Raw genomic sequence first — 17,026 nt, forward strand, 5'->3', positions numbered from 1 at the left:
GTGCTGAACTGAACAGCAAATTTACATTAATATTGGATTAAATATTTTTAGAATGCTTTAAATGTAAATACTGCTGAAATTCAAAGCTAATTGCACAACAAGACAAAAGAGAAAATGTTATTTCATATACCTATAAACTAATATGTGGAACATTCCAGTGCTGGAAATGTAGGCTTCCTAAAATGTGAAATGCTGGCAGAAACAAACAAAACATATAAGAACAAGTGAAGTTAATTACAACAAAGACGTTAAATATTCATTGTGAGAAAGTTAATATTTTCTGGACTGACATAATTTTTTTGTTTGTTTGTTTAACTACAGTCAGAGCTAAAAATAAATAAATACATTTGTCATAGAGATCAGTTGCCTAATTCGTAAGAACAAAAAGAATCCTGCCCATGGCAGGGGGGTTGGAACTAGATGATCTTTAAGGTCCCTTCCAACCCAAGCTGTTCTATGATTCTTTGATTTACATTTGCGTAGCACACAATGAAAGAATATATAATTTATAGAATATATGTTACAGCTTTCATAGCAGTAATAGTTCAAAAGGTGATTTTTCAGATAGATGTGTAGGGAATTAAAATTATAATATATTTCACAGCATAGCTTTTTCCTCACTTGTCCCACGGGACAAACATCTTCTTAGGGGATGCAGCTCTATATGGAAGCTAACAAATTTATTTGGAATAACTTACATATTGGTAGGATTACTTTTTTAAAAGGAATTGCTTTTACTGTGATGCCCCTTTCGGTAGCTGTTGGAAGGATACTTTTACACTAAAACTCCTGTTTCCTTCTATAAGAACACACCAAAAGAAGCTATGGTCTTCAACACAGTGAGAGTAAGAGGAGTCCCTTCTTGCTTTTCTCCCTGCAAAATTCATGTAGCCTTCAGTTTTGTTTGCCATAGATGTGAGACAGTTCAGATTTGGATACTTTTCCATAATAAAGGTATTTGAATAAAAGAAAACATGTAAATTCTGCCTGCACAAATCAAATGTAGACCAAAGAACATTCTCAGAGCCACCATGCAGCCAGCTGGGTGTCTCTTGGCTGGGCTTCACAGTATTTGGTCTGATCCCTTGATCCCTATGATGTAATCTGGACTGTAAGATCCTCCAGAGTTTCTTTGCTGACCCTCTGTGTCACTTCTCTCTCTTATCCTTGATGTAGCTGGCATATTCTGCTGCACAGAATATTCCCTGTGATTCCCTGTAGCAAGCTGACACTCACATGGTATATGAAAAACAGAGGAGAGGCACTGAAAAGCGATGGGCCTGACAGCTTCAGAAGGAACAGCCAAAGAGCATGGTTGGAGAGGTTGCTGCCATCTATATCAGCAAATGTTTTGGAAGCAAAGGCAAGGGGCAGACAGAAGCTGTCAGATTATACCCAAAAAGTATTTGAGATTAGTAATTCATTTGCTTGTTGTTTTCAGTTTAAAAACTCTGTACATCAAGTTGTGACAGTACTTTTGAAACTATTTTACAAATCACTTATGCATTTCAGCCTTTTTATCCTCTCATACAGTGAGTGGATATATCTGATCCTTATATGAGAAAGAAAGACATTGAGCAAAACAATAAGATATGCAAAGAGTGACTTCTCACTGAGAGAATAATAGCAAAAATCTCTAATGGTTGATTTGGAATGAGTTTTCACTTTAGCGTGTGTCTATGGACCAGGATCAAGGCTGCTGTCTGGTATTAAATCTGATCACTGACAACAGATGAAACATCAACTTATATCCTATCTCTAGTATTTGGAAAATATATTTACTTATATTTTTACTTATTCATATTCCGAGATTCATGAATTCAATGCTATTTCATTATAAAAACTTCTAATTAATGTCCTAATGAAAGCACAGCTATCTTACTGCAACATTTACATTAATATACTAACCAGAAGATTATTATAATTATTGCTTTTACTATTTTGTTGGGTTTTATTATTATTATTATTATTATTATTATTTTATTTTATTTTATTTTATTTTGCTGTACTGCAAAACTCTTCCTAGTTCCCCACAGACTAGTTTATTGATTGGTATTTTAATATTAATTTCATGATCAGTGGCCCAGATTAAGAACAGAGCATTCTCATGACAGATACACTATGAAATGTGAAAATACTTGCAATATTTTTCTCAGAGCATGGTGTATAGACATAGGTAACTAAGAAAGGACTAATAATCAATTACATAGACATTCTCACAGTTATTTGCTTTTTGTCATATAACTGCATTTGTCAGTTCATAATGCATAAAAAACATTTATAAATACATATAATATATAATATATAATTATAAATTATATATAATATATAATATTATAATATATAATATATAATTATAATTTATAATATATTATAATTATATATTATAATTATATATTATATATAAAATACATATTAAATATATATTAAATATATGTTAATATATTATATTAATATAATATATTATATATTTATATATATTAAATATAAAATACATATAAAATACAAATGCAAAAAAAAAAAAAAACATATATTTCTTTTAATCTATCCAGATTTTATTCCATAAAAGTGAGTTCTCTGGTCTTACTACCAGGTTTACTTTAAGCCAACTAACAAGTCTGTATTTTATTTATTGAATTGTTCCCCTTGTTCATCTTCTCCATTCTAGTCCCTATATCATAAATTGTTTCTTATTCTCCTCAGCTGTCTGTTGTTTAAACTGAAGAAGATAGGTCAATTTAACCTCTCCTTCGATAGAGATTAAATCAGTCTCATAATCACTTCATTATCTTGGTTGTCTTTCACCTTTTGTGGTTTGAATTGGGGAAAGACATTTCCAGTGTATAAAAGGTACTTGAATGCTTTATGTTATAGTTATGTTTTCAGTTTTGCACTCTAATGTTTTCCTATTAATCCCTGCTGTATTCTATTTTTTTAACTATTGATGAACTTTGAAATGAAGTGTTAATGAAATAATTTCTAATGAATACAAAATTTCTTTTTGGCGTGTAAATCCGTAACTGGGAATACTATCCTGTGTAGACAGAAATTTTTCTTTTTCCTTGTGAAGTGTTTTGATCAAATTTACATTGATTTTAGGTGTAATTTTATTGGCTATTATTCTTCACAGTAGAAGCTATAGGAAGTTAAATCTTCTGCTAACTTTTGAAGTGACTGAGAAGCCAACTGGAAATAAAGGTAGGGCAGAAACTTCATTGCCTTTGCATAACTCTTGAAGCAACGTCTAAAGTATCAGTCATTAAATATACCTAAAACAACAGAAAATATGAAGCTAAAGATCCCTTTAGATCTGGACCAGGTTTTCAATACAGTCATCTGAATATCTTAAATAATGTCCATGCCAAATATATCAACACCGAATCAAACTTACACCATGAAATTAGTCAACAGGTTAGTCTCTATCCCTTTCCCTATCTTTGATATTCCTGGAAACTCCTCAGTAATTTGAACACAACAGGAAAGGCTGAGAGACAACAAAGCTTCTCCGGCATCACAGCAAATTTAAGAGCGAAGTGAAAGTCATCATATACTTGTTACCCTAAATCTATGCTGCTGAGTTTATATATGAAATCAAATTTTATATATGAAATCAAATCATACATATATTTCTTTATCAATATTTCATAGATTTTTGTAAGCAAACAGCTCAGTCTTCAAAGTCAAAGTCCCTTTGTCTGGGAGAGACACAGCACCAGTATTTCCTGCCTCATTTTTTATTTTTACGTCTGCTCAAGATAGATACATGCACAGTTCCATAGTTTATAGCGACAGCAGCAGAAACACACCACCTGTGAAAACACAAACCATAATGTAACTAATTTGTAGTCTCTTCTCTAAAAGCCAATAACACCATAATGAATAACTTCACTTTTTTTTTTTTTTTTTTTTTTTTTTTTTCCCTGAAATTTTCGTGCTGTTTAACCACAGACCTAAACAGCTCAAGTCTGGCATTCACTTTCCAGACTTCATGGGAAGTCGGCCCTATTTTGTGCTTAGTTTCTGGTTCAGAGACATAGCTGAAGTTTTGAAATAAACACTAAGTTATATATCTGTTTCACCCTATCTGAAACTAGAAGTAGTGGAAATATTAGTGGCAGCCAGGAGGGTCAACCATATCCTGGGGTGCATCAAGGTCTAGTTGGTCGAGGAAGGTGATTGTCCCACTCTACTCTGTGCAGGTCCAGACTCACCTTGAGCACTGTGTGCAGTTCTGGGCACCACAGTACAAAAAGGACGTGAAACTGTTGGAGAGTGTCCAGAGGAGGGCAACAGAGATGGTGAAGGGCCTAGAGGGGAAGACGTACAAGGAGCGGCTGAGGTCACCTGGCCTGTTCAGTCTGGAGAAGAGGAGGCTGAGGGGAGACCTCATTGCAGTTTACAGCTTCCTCACGAGGGGGAGTGGAGGATCAGGCACTGCTCTATCCTCTTTAGTGACCAGAGATGGGACCCGAGGGAATGGAGTCAAGCTGTGACAGGGAAGGTTCAGGCTGGATATCAGGAAAATGTTCTTCACTGAGGGGATGATCACACACTGGAACAGGCTCCCCAGGGACATAGTCATGGCACCATGCCCATCAGAGTTTAAGTGTTTGGGCTATGCTCTTAGTCATATGGTCTGAATTTCTGGGTACACCTGTGTGGTGCTGGACTCGATGATCCTTGTGGGTCCCTTCCAACTTGGGATATTTTATGATTCTATGATTATTAAAAATAAAAAAATAAAATAAAATAAATATTGTTCCTAAATTTGCTATGTAATTTTGAATTTTCAAATAACTTATGTTTAAAACCCTTTGAACAAAAATTACAGCTTTTGGTACCAAAAATGTAAATTACTTACAAATAATGCATTTAGAAATCAAAACAAACAACAAAATAACCTTTTAAAGTGATATGAATTTAATGTGAAAAGACGAACCCCAGCTGTTCCAGGAGTTCTATCTCATTTAAGATCCCTGTAAATCCAGCTTCCAAATAGTCTCTCTGGTTCATATTATTTTGTGCTAGTTAGCTTTGTTTCAAAGGCCATCTGTGAAATATATTATTAGGACCCACATAAGATATACTGAAATCACTGGAACTGTAAATGACTTGGAGTCAGATCCTTGTTTTCTAATATAAGGATCAGATATTAGATCATGATCATATTTTGGGAAGTTGAGATGCTGACACAACTCTTCCTGCAGTACTCCAGTTCTGCAAGTCAGAATGTCTGTGGTACACTTTACATGCTATTAAATATGACTGTCTTAGAAGATAAAAAAGGCGTTAGAAAAATATTGCAGTATTGGCAAAGTTAAGCCATGGCTATAGTATATCTTTATATATACAAGGACTACATGCTGAACTACTGTGAGAAATGCCTGTAACCCAATACTGAAAAAGTTAGTGTATTATGGAACATATATGACTGACAATAATTTTTTAAAGTTAAATTCTGATTGGTGCCTTTATGCTTGCTTCACTTCCACCGATTCATTTCAAATAAAGCAACAACATAAAAATACTATTCTTTCATTTTCTTTCTAAGCAATTTGTTCTTTGCTGCTCCAATGTCTACACTGCAGATCTGCCAGATCTTTCCATAGGTTTCTGAATCTCAGAAGAGTTCCTTAATTCTCAGCTAATCTTGCCTATACAGTGCTGTATCTCATTTATCTTCCTTCTCACTGAAGCAGTATAACAAGGAAATGTCACACCCACCAATAAATCTAGACATAATTATGTTTAAAAAAATAAAAATAAAAAAATGACTAGAATACAATTTCTTGCTTAGAAACAGTCTTGGTCCTTCCTTTTTGTTTTTTACTCTTCCCTCTCCTCTTTCAACTAACTTTTCTCCCTTTGGAAAAATTACTGTCAAGAATCTCCAGAAAACATTATTAAGATGAGCAACATGCCATTTCTCACTCGAAATACAGAGACTTCTTAAAAGGGTTGCAATGAAATTTAAACCTGCTTGTGTCTGTGATTGGAAATTAGAGATTAATAAAGAGTGACATGAACATTTCACAAAGAATCTGTAATTATAGCTGTACAAATGAACAGGGGAAAAATACAAAAGAACTATGATGCCACTCAGACCTTTCCTTTTTTTATATAAAAAATTAATGAAATGTTTCCAATTTCATTTTCTGGGGCTAATCAGAAAAGTATTCTGTTGGAGAGAAACCAAATGATGGCAAATATGCAGGATTTCTAATACAATATTTGCATCTTGACAGACACACATTGTCCATTAAGATTGTGTGCATTTTTTCTTTTTATATAATTTGAGTCAAAAGGAGTTGTTATTAAATGTGAAAAGGCCAAAATGCATGAAGAATAGCTATTTAATCAAAGCAATTCATTAAGAGAGGCAGAAGAAACCTTGATAAGTCAGTGATACAGATACAGAGAACAACACTGTATGTACACATAGCACGTAAGTTATTTTTTATTTCTAGATATATCTTCATATTCATTGTCCTCCACAAGTCTTTCATAAGACTTTGTTTCAGCTACAGTTTGATCTCAAACATTTATCACGTAGTATACAGACAGTAAACTTCAATGTGAATGCAAATGGTCCTTGACATGCCTAAACCCCATCTGTCCATTGACTGCAAGGGTAAGATGCCACAAGGATTAGCAATTATAAATAACTTTTTTATTTTACACCCACTGATTTCAAATTAAATTATGAAAGCACGAAAATTAAATATGGAAGAAAGAAAATAGGCAAAGTTTGCATGAATTGCTCTAAGTCTCATCATGATAAAGTGAGTAAATATGGTTACATCATTAAAACTACTCTCAAGATCAGGCTGAAAGTTTTAGAGTGTGTGACTCCAGCTGAATGTGTCCAGGCTATCATTTGGAGTAGAAATCAGTGTGAACCAATGTTTCCTGTGCCTGGGTTTCCTGACCTGGAAGGAGAGATGGCTTGCATCTGTTTAAATCAAACATGATAGATCATGTGCAGATGATATGGAAGTCTGGGTATTCCTCAGAAGAATAATCTCATGACAGAGACAATAAAGTCTTCAGTCTCTTAAATTTTTTTAGAAGACCAGTTCATACAAAGTAAAAATAGCAATATTTAAAAAAAAAAAAAGTCATATTAAGAGCCTGCCTAGGCCTGTTTCTAACCCCCCAAATATAAATAAATAAACTAAAAATGGGAAAAATTGCTTTTGGATGTTGGAAACTTTTGCATTTATGTGACTTATATGTATTATATAAATATAATAATATATATGTATTACAATATATATTATCACAAACTAAGGGACACTCTAAAAACACATCTTTAAAAAAAATCACCAAATGGTTCAAGATTTTTTTTTTATTTATTTTTTTTTTATCTGGTAGTGACTGATATAGCAAATGTAAATGTCAGTTATATGATCTTTAATGAAGACACTCTTATCCTTTAGAAAACTACTGTGTAGACAAGTACAGATACACTTGATCAGTCTTTGAGAATGTGTCTGCCTGATGTTCTATATTACAGTGAATGACAGTTTTATCATTGATGGCAGCAGATATTCAAACAGGTTCACTTTACACGAGAGCCAAAGAGAGAATTACATATCAGTATTACATCTGTAGTAGTATGCATGACATTATTTTTGTTTTTACTGATTAAATGAAAATAACTACCAATTACAGTAAACTGACATACATATACTCTATTTTGTGTGTACTAAATAACAATTATCTTTAAAAATTATTACAATTTTATTTAATACCCTTAGAAGACTGCCATTTTTGGATTTTGTTTTCTTTTGTGAGATCACTTTATACACATCTATGAAAAGAATTGTGGTTGCAAACCACAACTTGAAATCATTAGCGTATTCAAGTAGTGATAAAAAAACTTCTACTGGGTACTCAGCCATCTATATTGCTTACTGCATGCCAATGAATTAATAATATAATGCCTCATGGTTAATAAAGTATTGGTAGTGTTAAAAGACAAAATAATGCCAAAAATAAGTGATTTGCACTACAAGAATAGCTCCTGTAACAGTTTGTATATTAAGTAGGGCAAAAAGCTTCTGTGCTTCCACCTTAATACACTTTCTCCTCCAAGATGATATTGAATGTATTTTCAGCATTCTTACAAGCCTTTTTCAAAATAAGAACACCATTTTTTACTTTTTGGAATTATTTTTTACTATTTTTATTTTTTTATTATTTTTATAATTCCAGGGGTTATTAGTTCTTATTTTGATTTATTTTGATTTTATATATATGCATTTGGAGAAATACCAGCTTTCGAATTTGCTTTTTTTTTTTATTATTATTATTATGAGAATTGACTTCTTAATAGCACAGCAAGATCTTGAACCAAATTTCCCCAAAAGCATCCTTATCCTTGGCTATATTATATCTTTTCTCCCTTCCTCTTAAGTTTATGTGTTTTTATGTTTCCTGGTATCCTCCACATGTCTTCAACACTACTGATATGGTCCATGGGTATATTCTCTGTGGTACAAGTTTAGGTTGGCTAATTGGTCTGCACATACTGATTCCAATAAATAAATAAATAAATAAATAAATAAATAAATAAATAAATAAATATCTGGGATTACTTATAACTCTCACTTCTTCCATTTCTATTTTGCACTGAGGGTATCAACCTCTCTGTAGTTATCACATCTCCTTACAGCCTTATAATTGGCTTTTTTCCACATAATATCAAGACACTGAACATAATATCAAAACAGGTGCATAATACCAATATACATTTCATTGCTTGACTGTTCACTCTATGGCAAGAGATCATATTTGGACAGTAACAGGAGCAAAGCTGAACCCTTCTCTTTCCAGGCAAATAAGTACACAATCCATTCACAAATATACCCTCTAGAGTGGCTGGAAACCATTTTGGCTTGTTACACATTTGTTTGGTCTTTGCACTAAAATGGGATAAACTGTTAAATAGGATAAACTGCTGATGTAAGACGATCGGCTCCGGGGCAGACGCATTCTGCAGTGGAGCAGGGGACGAACAAGAAGGGCTAATATTTCCGGCACTGAGCCCACTCGAGGGAGTCGCCAGGACCCAGCAGCTCTCACGAGGGAGATGAACAAGCAGAGAACAAGGCGTAGGCGGAGCCAGCAGCGACCCCTCCCTGGTCGTTCAAAAGCTGCCCCTAGGGAGCGAGGCGACCAGGACAGGCAAACAGGGTGTGGCGTGTCAGAAGGTAGTGGCGCGGCAGTTCACACAGGCAGGGTGAGCAGGAAGGGCAGAGCGCTCCCCCCCACCCATACGAACACCTAACGGCAGTCTACTGCTATATTGCAGCTGCAATGGTGTACGCCAGGCACAGTGTGCTCTCCAGGAAGTCTGTACACACCCAGACCAACTGCCCGCTCAAAACTGCAGCAGTTCAGGTCTCCGGATGCAGGGAGTGCCTGAGCCTGTTGCTGCCACCTGCGGGGGGCAAACAGACTGTGTGCATGAAGTGCGAGCAGGTGGATGACCTGGTCCACCTCATGGCAGAAGTCAAGGAGGAGGTCAAGAGGTTGAGGGATATCAGGGAGTGTGAGCGTGAGATAGACTTGTGGAGCAACTCCCTGCACGGCCTGAAAGACAGGTACAGGGGTGAGACACCCCAGATGGGGGGTGGACTCCCTGCCCTGTTGCTGTTGAGAAAAGAGAGGGGATCTAGGAGTTGAGGAGGAATGAAGACAGGTCCCTGCTCGACATTGCAGGTGATGCCCTCCCCCACCGGCCCTTACGCAACAAGTTTGAGGCCCTGGAGCTTGGGAGACCAGTAGCTGAGGAAGAGGTAGAAAGTCTACCCAGGAGGATGGGCGAGGAAGTTAACTCCACGCCTTAGGACTGCCTCCACCAGGACAGAAAGAAGGGTGATTGTTGTGGGCGACTCCCTTCTCATGGGAACAGAGGGACCTATTTGTCGGCCTGACCCTACCCGTAGGGAAGTCTGCTGCCTCCCTGGGGCCAGGGTCAGGGACATTGCCAGAAAGCTTCCCAACCTGGTTCACCCCTCTGACTATTATCCTCTTTTAATAGTCCAGGCTGTCAGTGATGACATTGAAGAGAGAAGCCTGAAGACCATCAAACGAGACTTTAGGGGACTGGGACAGTTAGTGGATGGAGTGGGAGTACAGGTGGTGTTTTCGTCCATCCCTACGGTGGCAGGGAGGGGTACAGAGAGGACATGGAAAGCCCACCTGATAAACACGTGGCTCAGAGGCTGGTGCCAACACAGAAATTTTGTTTTTTCTGACCATGGTGTGCTTTACTCGGCACCTGGCCTGATGGCCACATACGGGTCCCTATCTCTAAGGGGAAAACAGATCCTGGGACAGGAGCTGGTGGGGCTAATTGAGAGGGCTTTAAACTAGGTAAGAAGGGGGACAGGGCTGAAACAAGGCTTGTTAGAGCTGTGCCAGGGGGAACAATGGCAAGGCTGGGAGAGAAGGCAATGGCCCAACTGAAGTGCATCTACACTAATGCACGCAGCATGGGTAACAAACAGGAGGAGCTGGAAGCCATCGTGTGCCAGTCAGGCTACGACTTGGTTTCCATCATGGAAGCGTGTTGGGACCACTCTCATGACTGGAGTTCTGCAATGTCTGGCTATAGGCTCTTCAGAAGGGACAGGCAGCATGGAAGGGGTGGTGGTGTGGCTCTCTATATCAGAGAAAGTTTTGATGTCGCGGAACATGAGGCTGGGAATGATAAGGTTGAGTCCCTATGGATTAGGATCAGTGGGAAGGCCAACAAGGCAAGCATCCTGGTGGGGGTCTGTTATAGACCGCTGAACCACAGAATCACAGAATCACAGAATTTCTAGGTTGGAAGAGACCTCAAGGTCATCGAGTCCAACCTTCAACCTAACGCTAACAGCCCTCCACTAAACCATATCCCTAAGCTCTACATCTAAACGTCTTTTGAAGACTTCCAGGGATGGTGACTCCACCACTTCCCTGGGCAGCCTGTTCCAGTGCCTCACAACCCTTTCAGTGAAGAAGTTCTTCCTAACATCTAGCCTAAAACTCCCCTGGCTCAACTTAAACCCATTCCCCCTCGTCCTGTCACCAGGCACGTGGGAGAACAGGCCAACCCCCACCTCGCTACAGCCTCCCTTGAGGTACCTAAAAAGAGCGATAAGGTCGCCCCTGAGCCTCCTCTTCTCCAGGATGAGGAGATTGATGAGGAGTTCTACAGGCAGCTGACAAAAGTTGTGAAATCGTCAGCGCTTGTTCTTGTGGGGGACTTCAACTTCCCAGATATATCCTGGAAGCACAACACAGCCCAGAGAAAGCAGTCTAGGAGGTTTCTGGAGAGCGTGGAAGATAGCTTCCTGACACAGCTGGTTAGTGAGCCTACCAGGGGAGATGCCCCACTAGACCTTCTCTTCACAAACAGAGAAGGACTGGTGGGAGATGTGGTGGTTGGAAACTGTCTTGGGCAGAGTGACCATGAAATTGTAGAGTTCTCCATTCTTGGAGAAGCCAGGAAGGGGACCAGTAAAACTGCTGTATTGGACTTCCAGAGGGCTGACTTTGAACTGTTCAGGACACTGTTTGGTAGAGTCCCTTGGGAGGTGGTTCTGAAGGGCAGAGGAGTCCAGGAAGGCTGGGCGCTCTTCAAGAGGGAAATCTTAATGGTGCAGGAGCGGTCTGTCCCCACGTGCCCAAAGATGAGCCAACGGGGAAGAAGACTGGCCTGGCTGAACAGAGAATTGTGGCTTGAGCTTAGCTGGAAAAAGAGGACTAAAATCTTTGGAAAAGAGGGCGGGCCACTAGGGAGGAGTATAAGGATGTTGCGAGGCAGTGCAGAGACAAAATTAGGAAGGCCAAAGCTCATCTGGAGCTCAATCTGGCGACTGCCATCTAAGACAACAAAAAATGTTTTTACAAATGCATTAATGCAAAATGGAGGACTAAGGAGAATCTCCAGCCTTTACTGGATGCAGGGGGGAACTTAGTTATGAAAGTTGAGAAAAAGACAGAGGTGCTTAATGCCTTCTTTGCCTCAGTCTTTAGCGGCAAAACCAGTTGCTCTCTGGAAACCTGGGTGGAAGGGGATGGGAAGCAGATTGTGGCCCTTACTATCCATGAGGAAATGGTTGGCAACCTGCTACGGCACTTGGATGTACACAAGTTGATGGGGCCAGATGGGATCCACCCGAGGATACTGAGAGAGCTGGCAGAGTAGCTGGCCAAGCTGCTTACCATCATTTATCAACAGTCCTGGCTATTGGGGGAGGTCCCAGTCGACTGGCTGCTAGCAAATGTGACGCCCATCTACAAGAAGGGCCGGAGAGCAGACCCGGGAAACTATAGACCTGTCAGTTTGGCCTCAGTGCCAGGGAAGCTCATGGAGCAGATTATCTTGAGTGTCATCACACGGCACTTACAGGGCAACCTCGAGCACGGTACTCGAGCGAGTCCAGAGAAGGGCGACAAAGCTAGTGAGGGGTCTGGAGAACAAGTCCTACAAGGAGTGGCTGAGGGAGCTGGGATTGTTCATCCTGGAGAAGAGGAGGCTCAGGGGTGACCTTATCGCTCTTTATAAGTACATTAAAGGAGGCTGTAGCGAGGTGGGGGTTGGTCTATTCTCCCACGTGCCTGGTGACAGGACGAGGAGGAACAGGCTAAAGTTGTGCCAGGGTTTTTTTAGGTTGGATATTAGGAAGAACTTCTTTACTGAGAGGGTTGTGAGGCATTGGAATGAGCTGTCCAGGGAAGTGGTGAAGTCACCATCCCTGGAGGTCTTTAAAAGATTTAGATGTTTAGATGTTGAGTTTAGTAATATGGTTTAGTGGAGGACTTGTTAGTGTTATGTCAGAGGTTGGACTCAATGATCTTGAGGTCTCTTCCAACCTAGACAATTCTGTGATTCTGTGATTCTGTAACCATCAGGGCTCTGACAGTTCTGCTAGGCCTGACTGCCCCTGCATGGCCTACACTGCAGCTCCCCAACCCTTCCCATGGCCCAGGACTCCATTGCATTCCTTGGGGCCATCAGTCCCTGCCTCACTGAAGCCACACCATGGCCAGTCTCCAGCTCCCCATTGTGGCATAAAAGCCACATGGACACCATCATTCTTTTAGGATCAGTAACTGCTACTACTGTATTGATGACAATACAGTAGGCATATTTAGGCAATATTAATTTCAACTCTCTTACTGAGGGCATAACTTCATGTCCCTCTTACTGAGGACAAAACTTCATCTCCTTATTGAGGAAAGGCTCCCTTCTTATACCGTTCACTCTATGGCAGTACATTTCCACTAACTATTCATTGGCCAGCAAACTTTGTCCAGCAACAGCAAACACCCAGCAACTTCCACTCCTTAACAGCTGGAGAACCACTAGTCCAAGACAGCAAGGCTTTCCTGATTCTCCTGAATCACCCTTCTTTGTTCCCTCTAAACTCTTTACATTCCTGATGGCCTCATTATTAAGAACCCCATGTTATCACCAACCATGGGGCTTGTCAACCCCCATGGCCACACTCCCACACCCTATAGCCCTGCCATGCCCGGCTATGGGTCATGCTGAACAACGCCCATCTTTGGGTCCATATCCAGGCCTGCCCATGGCCTGTCTCTGTCCCAAGGGAGGTTACTGATGTCCAGCACTGAGGTTTCCCCCAGTGCCCTGAAGGCTGCCCTGTTCTTGGCTGGGGTGGTGGGGTGGGATGGGGTGCCATGCCCCTTCCCCTGGGTGGGGGCCCTCAGTCCCTGCCTCTGGTCCCCAGTGAGCAGGCAGTCCTCACTGAGTCCTGACAGTAATTAGGGACTAGAAATCTGTAGCAATGACTTCACTTCACCTCCTTTACGACAAACTCCAATTTAGGGAACCCTCCCCAGGACTTCCTGTACCAGATAGAGGGTCTCTGTGCACATCAAAAAGGTGCCTGGAAACCTTGGAGCTGGTCTACTGGTAATCCATGCAAATCATATGTATATATATGCACATGAGCATGCACACATATCACATATCTATACACATGCAGAAACACACTGCATATAAGTATAGATATATATCTATAAAAATGTATCAGTTGTTTTATCTAATTTGACTCCTATTTATATGAATACTGTATGGATAAACAAACATACAATTTAAGAAAAAATAGAGAAGAGCAATAAAATGAAAGAATATTGGGCAAAAGAAGCTCAGAGTGCTACTTCTGGTCCATAAATAGGAGAATCTGTCAGAGCTTGCCAATATTCAGTTAAATCCTGGAGCAAGGCATGTCAGAAACTCATTGAAATGAACAAGTCTCTTTGTAGGCTTAGCAGTCCATCCATGCACGCTACTGTGCTCGATCAATAGGTAATGAATGCTTACAAAGTGACAGTATCAGCAAGGGAAGTATTCCAACTAATGAAGAAAAGAAGGGAGAAAATACTCAAACAATTACTACATATTAGCTTAAAATTTGTAAAGGAACTGAGTCTTGGCCTGGACTGTTGCTGGATGTGAAGTGTTATATATAGGAAAACAATAACAAGTTTTAATTGCTGAAGGAGAAACTTTGCATATGCATTCTGGAGTTCATTCACATTATCTCCTTATGAGTGATTTTTCCCATTAAAGGCCTTTCTTAGTTTTGAAAAAGCATCTCCCCTTCCCTCCCCTCCCCTCCCCTCCCCTCCTCTCCCATGGTGAATTCCATTCACCATGATAAGATGCATGATTAGGCTTGAGACAGCATGTACTAAAATCATACAATGACCTTAATGAACTGAATCCAGTAAAGAGTGCTGCAACAGTGTAAGTGACCAAGCAATCATCTGGTAGTAAGAGACTGTTACCTAGAAAAGAAGTATTTTACTCACTTGTTGTTTTATATTTACTCTGTCACTGTAACTTGTCAAAGTTTCTTTACCGTAAAACTGTGGCAAGTAGCAGTATTACAGGGGTAACTGCTCTGTAGTGAAGTTGCTGAGGAGACCCAGGGAAAGCTACACATCTCCATTCTTATCCTATAAAGACTGAAAGAAAAAAAATGATAAAAATAAAAATAAAAACAGCTATTAGTTTGAATGCACATCTGGGCTTGCAGCTCACTCCCTACTTTGGGTACGTACTTTCATTCCTTAGCTCATCTGCATTTCTGCTCCATAGAACCTACTGCCTTAAGTTATTAGCATCCTTATGCTAAAAACTACATCTTGGTATATCAAGATCCACACAAAAGAGTTTCATGCTTATAGGTTGGAGATTACTTTCATCTGGTGTAAATTAACCTGAAGAAAATGTTATAGAAGGTGGACCATCAAAATTTAGTGTCTTTCTCAGACAAAACTGCTATATATTTGTATTGATTTATTTACATGGATCACAAATATTTACCTTCATTCTTAGCAGCATCTGTTTGTTTCTTTATTTGTTTATTTTCTGAAATCAGCAGATGATGACAGGTAAAAAAGCTAATTTGATGGAAATGACTTTCAAGGTGAACACCAAACTTAGTTGAGCTCCTTGAAGCTAAGTTTATTCAGCTCTTCTACTCAATACAGTCCTTTTCAATGTGGTTTACCATTTTGTACCCACTAAGAAAATGACCTTGGTTAACAATCTCTGCAATTTTCTTATCTTAGTCATTTGACATTTGCTTTTTGTGTGTGGTTAAAACTATGAACTCAGAGAAGAATTGACATTAGTTTCAAATCCCTGTTTTTCTCCACAGGAAGTCTTGTACAAGGGTCTCATGTTCAAACTGGGTAAAAGCACTGTGATTTAAGTAATGGGCAGTACATTTCTTTTGCTAGTAAATACTTAGGGTGCTTATTGCCTGGAGAAACAAGCAGAGAAGCCACAACTGAGAATCAGACAATACTGCTGTGAAGAAGAATATGTTTTATTCTTCACTTTTTTATTTCTTAAGGCTACTAGAGAGATGAAGCTTTTCAAAAATAATGGTCATCAGTCCTAGCATGAGTTGTAAGATTTTGTTGCAAGCCTCTTTTACATCAGTGGAGATGTGAAGTACAGCAGCTAACAATCAAGTTCTCTATTAGTCTCAAAACAATGCCAGAATTGTAAGCAGAAATACTTTAAAATACAGTAAAAAGGCCTTATAAAAGATTGGTACTAGAAAATATAACAGCTACATTTGGTAAAAATTGAACTGATTAGCAAGTATTGATGTTTTCCTTTTGTATTTTCTAAGGTGCAGAAGCTGCAAATTAGCTTCCGTTGTTTTCTTTGCAATTGCTACAAAAACAGGAGGATCTGAAATCAGGGTATCTTTGAAACTGATGCATGAACCTGACCTGGAAATCCATGTTAGGGAGCATGAAAGGTAAAACTTTGCATACACCTATATTCTCTCTAAGAACATAACTGTATCAACACAATTTTACATGTACAGTATTCAAATATAAAGAATGAAAGAGAGATTTGTGGAAGGTACATTGGATTGTATCTTTTATAACTGGATTTGTGTAAAGCATTTAATAGTGTACCATATGAGATCCTTGCCTCTAAATTGGAGAGACATGGATTTGATAGATGGACCACTCAGCAGATAAGGAATTTTCTGGATGGTCACACTAGAAGAGTTGCAGTCAGTGGTTTGAATTTCAGGTGGAGATCAGTGATGAGTGGTGTTCCTTGGGGGTTGGTACTGGGACCAGTACTATTTAACAACTTTGTCAAGAACATGGACAGTGGGATTGAGTGCACTCAGAAAATTTGTGGATGACACCAAGTTGTGTGCTGAGGTTTGCATCCTGGAGGGAAGGAATGCCAGCCAGAGGGGGCTGGCCAGGCTTGAGTGTTGGGCCAGTGTGAACCTCACAAATTCACACAAGGCCAAGTGCAAGGTCCCCCATCTGGGATGAGGCAATTCCAAACATGAATACAGATTGGCAGAGAATGGATTGAAAGCAGCCTTGGAGGTGTCGGTAGATAAAAAGATCAAAATGAGCTGTCAATGTGCGCTTGAAGCCCAGAAAGCCAACCATATCCTGGTCTGCATCAAAAGAACTGTGGGCAGGTTGAGGGAGGTTATTCTCCCCC

This window comes from Aythya marila, assembly GCF_965140915.1.
Source record: "Aythya marila genome assembly, chromosome: 2".
In the NCBI taxonomy this organism is placed as follows: domain Eukaryota; kingdom Metazoa; phylum Chordata; class Aves; order Anseriformes; family Anatidae; genus Aythya; species Aythya marila.